Source organism: Littorina saxatilis, unplaced genomic scaffold (assembly GCF_037325665.1).
Source record: "Littorina saxatilis isolate snail1 unplaced genomic scaffold, US_GU_Lsax_2.0 scaffold_1493, whole genome shotgun sequence".
Taxonomy (NCBI): domain Eukaryota; kingdom Metazoa; phylum Mollusca; class Gastropoda; order Littorinimorpha; family Littorinidae; genus Littorina; species Littorina saxatilis.
Genome location: NW_027125709.1, coordinates 1,234 through 12,244, shown reverse-complemented (window position 1 = coordinate 12,244; position 11,011 = coordinate 1,234). Strand labels below are relative to the sequence as shown.

At 39.6% G+C, this 11,011-nt stretch overlaps 1 long non-coding RNA gene across 1 annotated transcript; it reads right to left on the bottom strand.

The window, feature by feature from the left end:
* Nucleotides 1-5,941: 5,941 nt before the first annotated feature.
* LOC138954199 (uncharacterized) lies at nt 5,942-9,220 on the bottom strand. Its single transcript, XR_011451747.1, has 2 exons — nt 7,724-9,220; nt 5,942-7,376 (listed from the first exon to the last, which is right to left on the bottom strand). It is a non-coding gene; the product is annotated as an uncharacterized lncRNA (long non-coding RNA).
* Nucleotides 9,221-11,011: the final 1,791 nt, after the last annotated feature.

Here is an 11,011-nt window from a genome sequence, read left to right as displayed (position 1 = left end):
ACATTTGTTACAACACAAAAGAAACAAAGAAATGTTTTTATTTATTTAAGGTTCTGCTGCAGGTTTGCTTAAAAGTCACGTGAAACAGTTTTGTTAATATTCTGCTTTTGTGTTTCGAAAGCAAACAAATAAATGTAATTTGTTTCAAGTACACACGCCTTGGCAAAGAAAAGGAATTGTATTGATTTTATTCTCGACCATCCAACACAAATTGACTTACTTGAGCTATTCAAAGATCGTAGCAAACATATGGACGTAATTGTTTTGTCTATTTCTTTGGGGGGGGGGGGGGGGGGGTCTCTCCTGCTTTCTTTTGCGAAGAACAAAAACAGTTATGCGGACTGCTCATGGCACTGGTGCATGTAATGTGTGTGTGTGTGTGTGTGTGTGTGTGTGTGTGTGTGTGTGTGTGCGTGCGTGCGCGTTCTTGCGTTCGTGTGCGTGTGCGTGTACGTGTGTGTGTACGTGTGTGTGTGTGTGTGCGTGCGTCTGTGTGTGCGTGTGTGTGTGTGTGTGTGTGTGTGTGTGTGTGTGTGTGTGTGCGTGCGTGCGTGCGTGTTTCTGTGTATGCTGTTGTTTATTTTAAATAGAATGTTGCATAAACCACAGAAAACCTCATGGACTAATATGGGATTTGGTTTTTTTTTCAGCTGCGTGACCTGCGCCACGAGAACGTGAACCCCTACGTGGGTTTTCTGGTGGACCCTGAACGCCCGGCCATGGTCATGGAGTACTGCAACAGGGGGAGCCTCAGGGTACGTCCCATTTACTTTATTCACACCAGCACAAACGCATACACAGACGCACGCACAAGAACAACAGCAAGCAGTCACACGCACGCACAAATGCAGCGCATAAACACGCACAAACGCAAACACGCACGCATACACGCACGCACAAGCGCATGAATACACGCATGCACACACAAGCGCATACGTATACGCGCAAAGAGCAGAGAGAGAGAAAATGAGAGAGAGAGAGAGAACGAACGAACGAACGAACTTTATTACTCAAGGATGGAGATTTTAGTCTTACAATCTGTCCCTGCTAAACTAAGACATAAAAATTAAGACAATAAAAGGACAATTGTCAATCGCAATCATACAGTATTACTAATTACAACATTACCTATGCGAATACATAATGCATTTAATAGAACATTGAAATGTACATGTATGTCAATATAATACAAAGGAAAAGAAAAGTCGACTCGCACACACACACGCGCGCCGCATGCCTGCAATTACGTTCGCACTCAATACAACACACACACACACACACACACACATACACACACACACACAAACACACACCCACACATACACACACACACACACATGCATGCATACATACATACACACACACACACACACACACACACATACACATATGCGCACACACACATACACACGCACGCACACACACATACACACACTCACACACACACACACACACACACGCACACGCACACGCACACACACACACACACACACACACACACACACACACAACAACTTCATCATCATCATCATCATCATGATCATCGTCGATATCATTATCATCATCAACAAAATATATAGAGGTTAGTGATAGCAATGTATTCTTGCTAGAAACAGCTTCAGAATGTAACTGTTCGTGACAACAGATATTTGCGAAGCTGCGATTTGAAGTGTTTAATCGTGCTTGACCCCTTTATCTCACATGGTAGCGAATTCCAAATTGTTGAGCCCGAAAACGCTAAACTGGTTTTATATAAATCAATACGGGGTAGTGGGGAAATTACTTTGTTTGAGCCATATATGTCTGTTGCTTTCTGAAATAATGATCGCGTGTACTGTGGGGTCTCGTTTATTTGTACCTTAAACATTAAAAGCGCCTTATTAAATAATAACTGATCTTTAAGTGATAAAAAATTAAGACTGCTAAGCTTTTGCTCTGTTGATGTTTGCGGACCCGGCATGATAAGTTTAGCTGCGCGACGGGGAAGAGAATTTACTTTTTTTAAGAGAGAGAGAGAGAGAGAGAGAGAGAGAGAGAGAGAGAGAGAGAGAGAGAGAGAGAGAGAGAGAGAGAGAGAGAGAGAGAGAGAGAGAGAGAGAGAGAAGCTTCAGATTCAGCAAATTATCAAAAACCTACGTAAGTGTTAAGTGGTTATGTATGGCATTCCGTTTGTCAAATAATTATTTGGATACTTTTTCATGTTTTTTTCACCAGTTTTAGCTAAATAATCATTATTTAGAAGCTCATGTGCTAAATAAGTAATTGTTTATAAACAATGTAAAACAATTCTAAATAATTTTTTGTTTACGTAAACAATTCATTATTTACCTAAACAATTCATTGTTTACGTAAATAATTCATTGTTTACGTAAATAATGATTTATTTACGTAAACAATATATTATTTAGACTTATATTACATTGTTTATAAAGAATCAGCAATGTTGCTAAATAAATCATTATTTACGTAAACAATGAATTATTTACGTAAACAATAAATTGTTTAGGGAAAGCAGTTTTCATTATTTAGGGGAATCAAGAATTGACTTCTAAGCTTCATTTTTTTTCTTTGTGTATATACTATAATTCAATACAAGGTATCTCCAAACATTATTTATCAGAAAATGTTCGTAAATTTGTTTATTTTACAAGCTGAAATTGCCGTACGAAAAGAACTGAATGCGAAAACAAACAAAAGGTCAAGGTCATAACCGGGAGTGTTTAGTGTTTGCATTCTCTCCCTTGAAGTTGTTGAAAAAAAAGTTTTCCGTCCTAAGTTTTCTGTTCTGTCTCAACAAAAACTTTCTCTTTTCATTTCTCTTACTGCATGATTACACTTTTTATTTTATCTGTAGGTTACACAACACAACACAACACAACTTGGTATGAGCTCTGACGCGATGACGTCACACAGTCGTGTGCAGAGTTGTCCGGCCTTGCCTCTGGCATTCCGGCGGAACTCGCGAGAAGGCAACACGCGAAATCTGCACTCTGAATCTTCCGCATTTATCGACATGGTCTCTAGTTGTAGTGTTAAACATTGCCATAACAGACAAGATAGAGATAGGGACAGAAGATTCTTTTCTGTTCCATTTGTTGTCAACGGAAAGGGCAAAGAGACAAGGGATTTGACTGCACGACGCGGGCGAGAATGGTTGGCACAGCTTCAGCTGAAGAATTTCAACTTTGAATCAACAGCTAGGAGATCTATACGTGTGCTCTGATCATTTTGTCAATGGTAAGTACTCATGCTTTTGTTCACCTGCCTTGGTTAGTCTGTGTTTTATGCAAGCTGTGTTGTGATGGTAGTGTGCGGACAGTCGGTCAGTCCTGCACCGAGTGCAGTCTATGACTGAGTGAGTCAGTCTTACACTTACTCTCAGTATAACAACTTATCATGGTTGCCCAAAACCATGACTTGTGAGAATGCCATAGGTATGAAATACTTGGATTTGATAATCAGAATTTATTTGAACACTAAATGGTCATTGTTGATACAACTTTATAGTTCAGTTTTAAAGGGTAGATCTGTGTCTAGATTTACTCATTCATTTTGTTTGGGTGACTTATTTTTAAAATAACTCCCAATCCATAATTTACAATACATTTGCCTTTGATTTTTTCTGCAGGGCAACCATCTGTGGGAAGTAAACACCTACTTTGAAACTTGGGTATGGTGCAGGGACACAGCCTCACAGCCCAACAAGGACAGTACCAGAGACTCAAGGAGAGGAAGAAGCTTGTGGGGAGTGAGTCAACTCCTTCTCACCCTAATTTAGCAGAGGATGCTGTTGATGGCGAAAGTGAAGGTACTTCGGATACAGCAGAACTGGCTGCTCCTCTTCCCGAGAGAGGTGACTGTGGCGGTACTTACTGCCAGACTGAAACCTATGACAATTTTGCCTGGATTTCTAAAGATGAAGAAAAGCAGCAACGGGATGAACTAAACAGGCTGGTGCTAGAAACTCGGGAACTTAAAGACGAACTTGCCAAGAAAAAAAATGACACTTGATTCTTTGAGGGACAATGACGATACTGTACGATATTTTTCTGGGATTTCTAATTTCTTCACACTTGTTACATTATTTGATTTTCTTGCATGGCATTTGCCAACACACTCGCGCAGAGCACTGACACAGTTTCAAGCTCTCATTCATGCATATCGCCTTAACACACCTCTGCAACACCTGGCATACATCTTTTCTGTGTCAAGAACAACTGCCAGCAAAGTTATTCACGAGACTGTGCATATCATGTACCACAGACTGCAGCCACTTGTTTTCTGGACAGACAGGCGAAGTATAAAGACAAGTCTACCGCCACAATTCCTTCCCTATCCATGGAACAGAGTAGTCATCTTGAACACACACGGCCAGTACCGTGTAAGTGGCCTTGGCACGGAACGATCCAAGGGGGGCAATCTCAGTCATCTCAAAGAGGGAAATCCAAACGCAATCCGCTTTGTTCGATTTTATGGGCTTGGACGATAGAGAAAAATAAGAAAAGCAAAAGCTGGAGTCCAGTCTGGACGAAACTGCTATCAAGAACGCAGAATTGCTTTTTCTGAGTTTTTTTTTAGCCGTAAGCACCATGTTTATCGGAGCAGGAAACTCTTCCATAGTGAGGCCCCTTTGTTGGTTTCACTGCGGCCGCATTGTGAACAGCAGTTAAACATGGCGCTTACGGCTAAAAAAAAAACTCAGAAGAAATTAATTCTGCGTTCTTGATAGCAGTTTCGTCCAGACTGGACTCCAGCTTTTGCTTTTCTTATTTTTCTCTATCGTCCAAGCCCGTAAAATTGAACAAAGCGGATTGCGTTTGGATTTCCCTCTTTGAGATGACTGAGATTGCCCCCCTTGGATCGTTCCGTGGCAAGGTCAGTTGCACAGTACATGTACTGGCCGTGTGTGTTCAAGATGCAGAGTAGTGTCCATTATTAACTGTTTTGAAATATATTCATTGAGAGACCCTCCAGTGTTGATGCTAGTGCACTCACCTGGTCAAACTACAAGCACAACAATACAATTAAATACCTAATATCAATTACACCTCGAGGCCATAATTCTTTTATTTCTAAAGGGTGGGGTGGGCTTTCAAGTGACAAGCACATCACTGCAAGCAGTGGGTATCTAGACAATATTGTACAAAATGATGTGATTTTGGCCGACAGGGGATTTGACATTAATGAACTAGTGGCTATGAGAGGTGCACAAGTGAAAATCCCTGCCTTTACAAGAGGGAAGAGTCAGCTTACAGCTTATGAGATAGTCAACACGCAAACTAGCTAATCTGAGAATTTATGTTGAACGAGTTATCGGTATTCTTTGTGGAAAGTACAAAATTCTGAACTCTGATATTCTGACTGATCTTTTGTTTGCAAGGGAAGAGGAAGAAGTGGTAACACTGGACAAAATAGTCACTGTATCATCTGGGCTTGTCAATGTTTGCACTGGTATCATGTGATTCTTGCTGTGACGCTGCATAAACACAGCCTCGTGAACTGAAGGCATTGTTTAGACTAGAGAATATGTTAATTAAACTGTGGTGTATTGTATCTGATTCTGATGTCTCGCATGAGCAGTAGCAATAGTCTTTTTGTTATGTTTTCACTGGACGGAATCTTGAATTTGAAGATGAAGGCATTGTTTAAAGAATGTGTTAATTAAACTGTGGTGTATTGTATCTGATTCAGGTGTCTCACATGAGCAGTAGCAACAGTTTTTCTGTTATCATGTTTTCACTGGATGGAATCTTGAATTTGAATATACATACGTATATATGATCTGACCTGCTGCTATTTCCTTCGAATTCAAGAGCAGATTTCACTCTTTCTATGACACACACACACACACACACACACACACACACACACACACACACACACACACACACACACACACACACACACACACACACACACCACTTTAACATACACTTTGAAATCATTTTGCATAAATGTGACATGTATTGACACAACTGACAAAGGTTGAATTATGCTGATTAACCTCAAAATAGCTCTACACAGGAAACAAGATAAGGAGCATTGAAAAATTAAATGGCCTACACTTGAAATGCGAGCACACATTTAAACTACCAATAACATGCAACTGCAAGCAACACTGAACATACCACTACTGGTATTGCAGGTATGAAGCCAAAGTGAAGAGAAAACTTTCACTAAATGTTCAAAATTGAAATAACATACTGTGGGTATGTGAGTCATTAACTATTCATTATGATCAATAGACCTGTGCGCTTTTTTGCAGAAATAAGTGTGTTCAATTTTGTTGTCATCAAAACAGAACTAGTTGATAATAGAAACTAACTTTCAGTTCCACTGCCAATTTAAACACTGTATTACTTGACTGTACTGATGCAGAACTACGCTGGACCACACACTCTTATTTGTTCCCTAAATCAAGCAGCCAATCCGTGTCACTGGAAACATTGAACAAGGAAAATGAACAATATACCTGGCTGAATAAGTTGATAATCAAACTGCTCATGATTCTTTGTTATTCACAGCAGTGGATGTAAAACAATCACAAAATAAGGTCCTGTATGCATCATAATTTATACTTGTAGCACTTGATTTTGTATTGTGGTCGGTGATCCTAAACAAAATGTATGTCTACATCTGTGCATGATTTTACTTTAAGAATAAAATGAAACAAGAATGGAACAATTGATGACTTCTCTGTGAGTGTGAACTGTGATTTAAAACATTACATGCTCTCTTTTCTCTCCCTCTCTTCTTCTGCGTTCGATGTATTCTCTCCCTCTCTACAACTTTACTACTGACACTTTCTATGTGTACAGTCATACATGATGTTTGTTTTCCCACACACATGAGCAAGCGAGTCTGGCATTGTCACTGTTTCTTGCTGCGTTTCACGGCTGGTGTTTGCAGCTGCTCCTGGTTCACATCCACTGCTTGTAGAGGCTCAGCTTCTCTGTCCAGCCAGTTTCCAACTAGCTCTGGAAGAACTGCGAGTCTGAACACTTTCAAAGCTTTCTCCACACACATTGCCCAAAAATCACAGTCAGGCAATACTCGGACAATAACTTTATCCACAGTAGTCCACACCATGAAATCGCAGTAGGAGGAACTGGTCATAACAATCTGGCACTGTACTTGACTAAAGTATGGGTGGTCTTTGCGCAGACAAAGCATCCCCTCACTGTTAGATTCCAAACAGAAATGGCGGTCTGCCACAGCACACTCAACAGCTGACTCCTTGAAGGTGAAGGGACGTGTGTGCAGGTTTCTCCAACTCCGGCCATGCAGGTACAGTGTGCTGCCAGTATGTTGCCATCAGAAGTGGCGATGATCCAAGGAGAAAGTGCTGGTTCATTAAGGCGTTGTGAATGAAGAATCTGAAAAATAAATTGAAGGTCGCACAAATCAGCATTCAGCTAGGTCAATCGAATGAATATAACTCTAAGACGCACATAATGTGCTTTACAATAACCTTAACAATGAAAAGTAAACAACAGATTTTTAACTGAATATGAACATGAAGCTCATTATAAATTTATATAATATTTTGCAAGCTATTTCAAAATATAAATATATTCAAGACTATCTACAGCTTTTGTCGTAGTCCAGAATATGTCAAAGACAAAGCCTCAACACAATATCCTGAACTGCAACTTGTGATATCAGCAACACAAGACAGAGAACACTCACGTTCATTCATTATAAACTGAAAGCACATTCTTACCTTTGCAGAAATGACAGAGTTATGACAGCCATCAGGGCTGTAGCACTTGACATCCCTCACCCATCCCTCAGAGACAAAAAGTCGGTAGGAATCAAAACTGTTGTAAGCTTTTCAGCTGCTCACATGTGTATCTGTATGCACTCTTGCCAAGGCCAAAAAAAAAAAATGCTTTGGTTACGGTTTCCCGACCGACCCTAACTTTTTGGGCCGACCCTAAACTTTTTTTTTGGTCCTAAAGCTAAAAATAAAATGAACCAAACACATACATACACAAAAAAAACCCACACACACACACAAAAACCCACCGAAAACGACAACACCACGGCACAGAGAAAACATCGATCGCCGGCGAGCAGACAACAACAAGCCCGACAAGGGACACCACTCCGCTTTTTACAACTCCCATATCCAAGGGAAGTCACTAGTCAGTCTCGTGCGTTCGTTCGTTGCGCGAACGTAAAAAGATGTTGTCTGCATTTGCAATCGTATTCGGAAAGTGCGTTCATATCGAACAAACACGACTGATAAGTCGGTACTCGAAGAGTGCAACCTTGGTGGACATTTTTCATGATTTTCATCCAACTTTGGACGGCAAACTGTTCGGGATAAAATGTGTTGGGTCGACGAAAATAAGTGCCGAGCCCGAAGACTCTTTCGAACTGGACTTTGGCATGACTCTCGAAAACTATTTTTATCATTTCAAGAGGGACCAACCAAAAAAAACAAAAACAAAAAAAAAAAGTTTAATAGACCTACCTGCCCTATTTTTTTTGGCCATGAAACCGTAACCAAAGCATTTTTTTTTTTTGGCCCAAGCACAAAATAATTTACGATGTTGATGTAACTCAGCTCTGGCAGATCGTCCGGATTTGCTGACCAGCACCTGGTTGAGAATGTCATACGGATCATTCCCGTCAATCTCCAAAATCTTCTGGTGGTATCGCCGCCTCTCCTCTGGTAACAATCGCTCAGAATATTTTCGCTTCTCGCCCGATCGCAATGTTTTGCATGAGGCCTGTGCATGAGGCAAGGGAAGTCACTCCAGATTCTTCTCGGAACGCGTCGGAGGCATTGTTTCCCGTTTTTCAACGGTTCACAGCTGTTTTTACTTTTCTCTTTGAAATGAAACGATGAAAGGAAGAGAAATGGAAAGACAGGCATGTTGTTGGGACATAAACAGAACAGAGAATATAAGGGGAAAAAAAACTGTGTTTCAACAACTTCAAGCAAGAAAATGCAAACACTAAACACTCCCGGCAGGGAAACACCTTAATTGACCTTGACCGTTGACTGTGTATGAGATCAGTTATTTTCGTACTCGGCTTGTAAAATAAATAAAATAATATCCAAACAACAGCTATTTTAAGATAAGAGTGTGTGGAGAGACCTTGTATTCAATTATAGTAATCACTGAAAGACATAAAACTTAGTTCAGAAGCGAATCCTAGAAACCCCTAAATAATGGAAAATGTGTTGGCTAAACAATTCATTGTTTACGTAAATAATGATTTATTTAGCAACATTGCTGATTCTTTATAAACAATGTAATATAAGTCTAAATAATATATTGTTTACGTAAATAAATCATTATTTACGTAAACAATGAATTATTTACGTAAACAATAAATTGTTTAGGTAAATAATGAATTGTTTACGTAAACAAAAAATTATTTAGAATTGTTTTACATTGTTTATAAACAATTACTTATTTAGCACATGAGCTTCTAAATAATGATTATTTAGCTAAAACTGGTGAAAAAAACATGAAAAAGTATCCAAATAATTATTTGACAAACGGAATGCCATAGTTATGCGGTATCATAAGAGTTGTCAGCAACATCACTCGCACGCTTTTTAAAACTGTCACTGTTTTTAATCAATTGATATGTCAGTGTACACTCTTAGACTGGGGAAGTTCGGTCGTAAATCCCCCCTACCCCCACCAAAGCGGAACCCTATAAATATACTGCCCACTGTCTGTGTAGATTTTATGAGCAACAGGTTAGTAATCAGTTTCATCGCACTTCAGTGTAATTTATGGAAAGCCAGCGGCCAGTTATATTAGCTCAGTTTGCTCATCTAAAAGTATTTTCCCCTGTAAACGAAAATTTAAACTACGACAAATGTATAAAGACGAGTCTTTTTTTTTACCAACGATGCAAACTCCCTTCGACTTAGACACGAACCAAAAGCCTTCACATGCTTTCTGTTCTACGTCGGATTTGTGTCTGGATCAAGTTTGACGTACGTGTCATTTGCGTTATTGATTCAGTCAAAACTCAGAAGAAGACAGGTTGTGGAGAGCTGGTATGTGGTCAAGATGATGGATGTTCTTATGTCATGTCAAAAGCCAGGAGGGATGTATCGATTTACCCGATTTTTTTCTTTTCTTTTTCTTTCTTTTTCTATGACTTCATTATTCCATCGCTGGGAAATTCAGAGGAAAACTAGCAGCAACAATAATCACACTACCCAGGTGTATGCGTGTCAGTTTGGGTAAAATCAGCCACCTGAACTTTCTTGCAGATTGACTGAGGTCTTTTACGTGTCACGGCGGTGATACGAGAATGGGACATGGATAACGATTAACGTCTCTGAGTCTGCTCATAAAAAGTTGACAAGATAATTAAAATGTATAAGTGACATTTTCAATTGTTGTGAGACAATTACAAATGTCACACGAATAATTACCATTTTCTTGTCCGTATTTTTTATTTTTCAATTTGGCTCTAGTGAATCGAGCCACAACTGAAGATTTTCAGATGATAATATTTAGTTTTCATGTGATAACTTTAATTACCAGATGATCATGTGATAAGAAAGGCTTAGGCGCGAGTGCACCATGGTCTAAACTGAAAATTAGAATTTGACACTGTCGATTAACATTATCTCTGTAAATCGCACAACAACAACAACAACAACAACAGCAACAACAACAACAACAACAACATCATCAACAACAGCAACAACATCAACAACAGCAACAGCGACAACAACAACAACAACAACAACAACATCATCAACAACAGGAACAACAACAGCAACAACAACAACAACAACAATTTGCACCGAACACGTAATAATTAAAGTGTTCATGATAGATAAGTAACCCAAGGTTTTGGCACTGGTAAGCCGCCATCGGGAAGTATGGTAATATACAGGGATGGTTGACACAGGGAGGATAGGACGGTCTCTTTGATGTCGATGGCTTTTTATACATCGGTGTCGTCAGAGTCGCAGGTGTGACTACTCTGCAGTGTATTGAGACACTGTGTATTGAGTTACTGC